We start from the raw sequence: 7,690 nt of genomic DNA on the forward strand, positions 1-7,690 counted from the left end.
CGCGACTGTGCGACGGGCGCGCGCAGTGAGTGTGCGAGCGCGATAGCAACATAATTACGCGCGAGCGATAAGGATAGGTAGCTTGGGGTCATTGGACAAAATTCTACGTGCTCGCAGACCGGGCTTTAGATAGAAGTACATGGTACAGTCAGCGTCAAATAGTTCGTGACACGCAAAGTAGGCAAAAAGTTGACAACGCGGGCCTTTTTAAGGCGAGAGTGAATAGGCACTTACAGGGCAGATATGTACCATCCTAGACTGCATCTCACTTAACACCAGGTGCGATTGCGGTTAAATACCTGCCTTGTTTTTTTTTTTAAGATTATTAGCAATTTGTATTGCCCAAATTACTAACAGTCCCATTAGCCCCTCCTGTTAAGCTAAATAAGCTTGTTTTAGGCGATTATCACACTGCACCGCGCTCCGCCGCGGTCCGCGTGGCGACATATAAAGAATCCCGCGCGCGGACGCGTTGTCAGTGTGAAGTGCCGCGCGTGTTTTCTATATAAACTGAGGTACTTGCATACAATGATTAAATCTGTCGTCCCGCGTACCGCGGCGGACCGCGGTGCAGTGTGATTATCGCCTTACGAGTGGACTCACCACAATAGTCGAGCGGCGGTGAGATTCGAACCCGCGTTCCTCGGATCTCGAGTCATAAAAACAAACGAGTTATGCATACACACAAAATACAACCTTATTGCAATTGTAACAAAGACCTGTTGCGAACTTTTTGGCTTTTTGACTACTATTTGATACTGACTGTACTATCGATAGCAAATCATACTATGCATTATTGGTGCAATTGGCATCTATTACAGAAGATACTACATAATATTAAGCTAGTGTTTACCTTGGTTTGCTATAGTTCGTTTCATCCACTCGGCCGCGCCCCAGCAACGTCTGGTCCCGGTCGCGCGGGGTGCGGGGAGTGTGGTCCGAGCAATCCGTAAGGCATTACTGTAGTGTGCGTGTGCACTCATGGATCACTTAGCGTGTACCGATAACACTCAAACATTCGCGGAAGAATGATGGGGCGCGTCCGAGTGGATGAAACGATCTATAAACTTTGCCATTTGATTTGATTTGCACATGTGTACTTCATTGATGCTTGCTATTTTTGATGAAAAAAACCGGTACTATTGTACTTAGAATACATATAAAGCCTGGTCCGTGAGCACGTAGAATTTTGTTCAATGACCCCAAGTTACCCATCCTTATCGCTCGCGCGTAATTATATTGCTGTCGCGACTGTGCGACGAGCGTCCGCAGTGAGTGTGCGAGCGTGACAGCAACATAATTACTCGCGAGCGATAAGGATGGGTAGCTCGGGGTCATTGGACAAAATTCTACGTGCTCACGGACCAGGCTTTAGTTTGTGCTCACCTTGCCTAATATACAACATTGTATACCGATTGTTATATGTGCCAGGCCAATACAAATATACAACGCTGGGTACAACTGGGTAATGTGTTCCTAATAACGCCCGGTTCACACATGTCTCCGTTTTACTGTTCCGTTTTATCGTGTACGTTTTTTTTTAGGTCGATGGCGTATGTAGTTGTATGAGCGACTTCACACATGTATGTATTCTGTATACAGTAATACATACAAAAAACGTACACGATAAAACGGAACAGTAAAACGGAGATGTGTGAACCGGGCGTAAGTTACTAAAACGGATAATACTAGCAAAGTAACATGGTGCCTATTCTTTTGGAATCGATCCTCAAAATACCTGTACTGTTAATACCGGTTCTCATAGATCCATTTATTTTAAGTACTGGTTCTCAGTGATACCGGTACATAAACCGGTTGTCAGTGATACCGGTACTTTAACCGGTTCTCAGTAATACCGGTACTTAAACCGGTTCTCATGCTACGGTTACTTAAACCGGTTCTCAGTGATACCGGTACTTACACCGGTTCTCAGTGATACCGGTACTTACACCGGTTCTCAGTGATACCGGTACTTTAACCGGTTCTTAGTGGTACCGGTTCTCAGTGGTACCGGTTTTCAATTACACGTGTTGATTGTTATTGTTGGTTTGGATTTAGTGCACAGTCTGTATAAATTAGTACTCTATTAGTACATGGATTTGTTTACTATAATGGCCTATTAACTTAAATACGTATGTTTGGACCAACATATTAATAAATACAACAAAGAATCGCTCAAATTTATGTTTGTGACTATAGTTAATTTATTGGTCTTTAGACACTGATGGATATCATTAATTTAAATTATATCAGCTACAAATACCTACTACAGTATACGCCAAAATAATATGATAATTTAGTAAATGCATTTCAATTAAAACTAATTCATAGATAGATAGAACATACTTACATAGGCCGGGTTGCTATAAAATGTATGGTGATCGCTATAGTAATTAGCCAAGACATAGTTATTGGCCAACTTGCCTAAAATGAAAAGAAACAAGCCTAATGGAAGTTATTAAGAGAGGAAAGAGACAAATATTTTTTCTGACCAATGCTTGACTGCGTCCAATGTAGTAAATATTTTTGTCTTTTACTTATTAACAATCCAATATGCCAATAACTATGTATAGGCTAATTACTATAGCAATCACCTAACCTAATCCAAATCCGTCCTTCAACTGTCTTTCAATCTGTTTTTGATTAAATATCCATATTTTTCGATGCGTTTACACTTAAATATTGTTTAAATAGTCTTATAAACAATATGGAAATGTAAAAACATCGAAAACCGTAGATATTTTGTCCAAAAATCTAGAAATTTTACAGTTGAACGGAAGGATATGAATTTGGATTGAATAGTAGAAAACCGGCGATATACAGCTTGGTTTAAAAATTTCGTATGAATCTATGAATGTCCTCTATTTTAGTATGAGGCATTTAGAAGATCGTAATATTAATAAATTGTATTAGCTGTATATTTTGAGTTACTAATTTGTTACAAGTACAGTCATGCCATTTAATTTTGGAATTTATTCCTTTGCTTCAAGGTTCTAAATCAATTGATGTAATCAGACATTTTATAATACATCGGTATATACCTATACTATGACTGTACATATAAATATTTATTTGAATGAAATGATTTTTTTTTTTTTTTTCAAATTGTTTGACGATTATTTCGTTTCTATAGCATTCTTCTATGTTATCGAATATAGTTTTATATTTAAATCATTTGATTTTAACACACATACATTTAAAACCACGAATGTCAGACTTTTTGAGCTGCCACTGGAGTCTGTTATTCCTGACATTTCGTCGCAATATTTCTGGGACATATATTGCCATATTTTCTGGGCAATATTGCTCACTCTACTTGGCAATATTGCCTATGTTAATGAGGCAATATGGCCAGTGCTGTTGGACGATATTGCTTGCCAGTTCTATTTGGCAATATTGCCAGTGGTGATGTGCAATATTGCTCATATTGTCGGGACAATCAAATTGACAGCTTTTTTCAACTAGTATTTACTTTATTCTATACATAGAAGATCGCAATAGAGCCCTATGTACATTTTGTATACATAAATGTATGTTTTTGCATTTTGTGTTGTTTATTTTTATTCCGTACATTGTTTTATTATTAAGGATAAATAAATGTTTCGAGAAATTATATTTCCTTTGAATTTTACCCCAAGTTTTTACCTTCTATTATTATTTAGCAAGAAAATTGTAATGATTTCTTTGCGGTTCTCTTTCCTGTCTTTAATGACTAAGACGGGCTACCCCAGAATGATTAAATTATTAAGAAAAATACAGGTAGGTATTCCGTAAGTTACATATCTTACTCCCGTATTCACAAACATTCACTATGAGGTTTCAAAGTGCGCGTGGACGCACAGGGTGACACACGAATCAATCACAGAGCTCTATTCAACGCTGTGCGTTCGATTTGCTGTTTCACTTGAGCAAGCATCGTTTGTGGATACGGGCGTTAGCTCTTAAAACTCCAAATATTTTTAATAACACACCATACCAAAAATATTAGAGGAAAAATTGGTCACGAAAATAAAGTTCAGCCAATCGAATTGCAAAATGGAGCTACAAAAAATCTCTAATTTGGGCCATAAGGAAAACATGTGTTCTCAAATATTACCATAAGTTATTATCGTAATTATTTTTATGTATTACCATATTTTGTTTTTATACAGGCAAAATTGGTTAAATGAAGGTGAAACCCGAATACGAGTTAAAGGAAGATGGTAACATCCAATCCCATGAAAAATTTAGTTACTTCTTAGCCTAGTAGTTCGCGTTTGGACTATGGCAGAGATCGCAGGTTCGATTTTCGCGCAATAATTGACGTGAACTTTTAACACATGTTTTTTTCTATGATGTAAATAGCTCTGCATTTAAAAAATGTATTTGATTGGTCCGGTATTGTCTGGTGTACTTACCAGGTCGAGTTTTGGTTAGTTTGAGACTAGATAGCTTTGTGTATAAAATGATTTATCCCTTTTGAAAGAAAGAAAAAATGCTTATTTTTTATACCAAAAATAGAGCGATACAAATCAACATAAAAAGAAAAGAATAAGATTTCCCACGTAAGTGGATTTTTGTAATCTTTTATGAGAACAAACTTACCAGTAGGCCTAAGATGCGCGCATCGACAATGACATGATATGATAAGACAATTTTCGATCACGTAGATAATTTTATCATTTTCCCTAACATGGGACCATCGATAGAAAAGTCTATCGACCGCTATCGCGTGATAACCGAATTGTTGCCATATTAAGAAAAAATTGCGTTATTATGTTGGCCAACCTTGAAATATTTTAGCTCATTCGTTCAATCTCGTTCATTTCTGCTATTAATTCGGCTAAAACACATATCTTAAAGCAGTGAGAACGTCATTAAAAAAAAGTTATGTCAAATTTGTTGACATTACATGACTGCTTGATTGTATTTGTGTTTTTAAAATTGTATTTTTATGTTTCCAGTCTTATTTTTAATATTTCTAAAGTACGGAAAATATCAAACGAAGAGATAACCAAGTTAAAGAAAAACAATGAAGAATTCCTAATCATACCGATAGTATTAAAGAATGAAGTCTTCAAAATTAACAGAATAACCGAACTCCACTACCTACCCCATAATGCGAGGTTTACAGCAATTATTCAACTTACATGAAGCAGTCAGAAAGTTTATTGAGATTTGAGAAATAAAGTTACACTCATAAGTAGCAAAGTAAGTACCTAAAGTCTAAAATATTAGCTATACTCCGCAGATCTTGATTTTCATAAGTAACAGCACCGGAGAAAAGGAAAAATATCTTTATTCCTACAAATAAGCTTTCACCTGCTTTCCTATATTTATTTCACATAGTTCTTTCACCGTGTAATAATACTGTGATCAATATTTTGTATGTAAACTTAAAATACAAATAGGATTAAGTAAATGTTTCTATTTATGAACTGTTTATGTAATTGTAATATTTATAATTGTGTTTAAATAATATTCTTTCTTTTTTCAGACAGTGGATGAAGAAGTGTGGGATTATGAGTGATTATTTCATTCTAAAGCAGACATAATCAAGTCTTGCTCACTATCATGAAAATTTACAATAACAATCAGCAAGAAAAACTTCAAGGGTACTGGCTAGGCTAACCAATTCATGGAATTCTGTTTGCATTTGAAATTATAAATAGCTATTGTAAAACAAAAGTTTTCCAAATAAAGATTTTGTAAATAATGGTTGAATTATTTTGAAATTACACTGCAATAATGAATTTATTGCCTGCGTCCAGCGCCTTTCTGCTACCATTATGATGTCGTCGGTCCACCTTGTGGGTGGACGTCCCACGCTGCGTATTCCGGTACCCGGCCTCCACCCCAGAACCTTGCTGCCCCATCGGGCAACATGGAAAGCATTGGGGGAGGCCTAAGTTCAGCAGTGGACGTCCTATGGCTGAGATGATGATGAATTTATTATAATGGAATAAATTGTACAAGATTATCATCCTGTCACATTAAAGCCCTTAAAAAAGACCACATGGAGGAATTAGATTGATAGTAATGTGGAATGTATGTATGGTATCACCATCAAGTTATAAAATTAGTAAAATTCATTTATTCTCATTGTTATTATAGCAAGTTTGATTACACATCCCACCCAATGCTAATTTCTGACAATGACCTTGCCACTGTTTGATGTAGACACAAGAAGCTCGATCACCACATTCCGCCCCATTTTCAATAATTTTACAAGATTATGTACAGATGACAGTAGGTACCTACTTAAATCAAGCTAAACACTGTGGGGTATCTCACGACATTTGCAACTTAATATGTATTGTCTGATGTACTGTTGACTGCCTACCTAAGTAGGTAAGTAATGGTTATTTTACAAGGTAGGTAATGTAATAATTAATATGTGGGTGGGACTGTGGGAGCACTAAGATTTTGCAGCTAGCGATAATAAACTGTCGCAAGATTCGCCTCACACCTTAGATTTCTAAGCCTCACACTGATAAACTCTTGAACTAGAACTCAATCTCCACCTAGAAGTAAAAGTATCACAAAGGTGCTAGATTCCTTTCTTTGAATTTTACTAGCCTCAAATTAGTCGTAAAATGTCATTTACCATTATAAATAAATGATAAATAAATAGAGTTAAAGTAGCTTGCAAAAAAGTTAATCTCCTATCGTCTTGCTATCGTGGGCAAGGATCGAGGACGATAAAAACACCACATCCTATCCTATCGTGATGTCAAAATATGATATAGTTAGCGCTTCATGTTAGGGTTTGCCAGGTTTATCACAAAAAAAAAAACAAATCTATCACTATCACATTTTGACTGATGACATGATAATTTTCGGGGTGTCATGTTAGCGCCGGTAGATAAAACGATATAGTGACGTCAAAATCGATATAACGCCGCGATAGCAGTTTATCACGGCGCGCATCTTAGCCCTACAGGTCGAGTTTTGGTTAGTTTGAGACTAGATAGCTTTGTGTATAAAATGTTTTATATCCCTTTTGAAAGAAAGAAAAAATGCTTTTTTCTTATACCAAAAATAGAGCGATACAAATCAACATAAAAAGAAAAGAATAAGATTTCCCACGTAAGTGGATTTTTGTAATATTTTATGAGAACAAATTCTTTAAACCTTAATTAATTGTACCAAAGCTTTTTGAAGTCCACTAAAAATGGGAGCCAAGATAATGCATAACTGTTGTCGACAAAGTATGGGATGGATGCCGAGCTCAAGCCTACGCTTACCCTACAGTTAAATCTTAGTAAAGCTAAATCTCCAATTAAAAACTCGTTTTGTAAGTAATTAAATTAAGCCAGAAGGCGCCCAGACTATTATATTATAATGTATACAGACGTATTTTTGCTCAACATAATATCTTGACCGGTTGAGGTCATTGCTTGAGGAAAAGAGCGCGCGTAAACACTGCGGACTATAGCGCGGTACACTATTTGTAGATACCGACTACCTATCTACTAAGCGTCCATCCACAAGGTGGACCGACGACATCGTAAAGGTAGCTGGTCGTAAAGGTAGGGAAGCGCGGGACGCAGACCGCTACCAATCGATCAACATGGAAAGCATTGGGGGAGGCCTATTCAGCAGTGGTGGACGTCCTATGGCTGTAAGAAATGATGATGATGATGATCTGCTTTATTAATATTTAATAATAATAAAAAACTTTTTTTTTGTGAGTACCAAATTTTTAAGC

Source organism: Ostrinia nubilalis, chromosome 30 (genome assembly GCF_963855985.1).
Source record: "Ostrinia nubilalis chromosome 30, ilOstNubi1.1, whole genome shotgun sequence".
Lineage (NCBI taxonomy): Eukaryota > Metazoa > Arthropoda > Insecta > Lepidoptera > Crambidae > Ostrinia > Ostrinia nubilalis.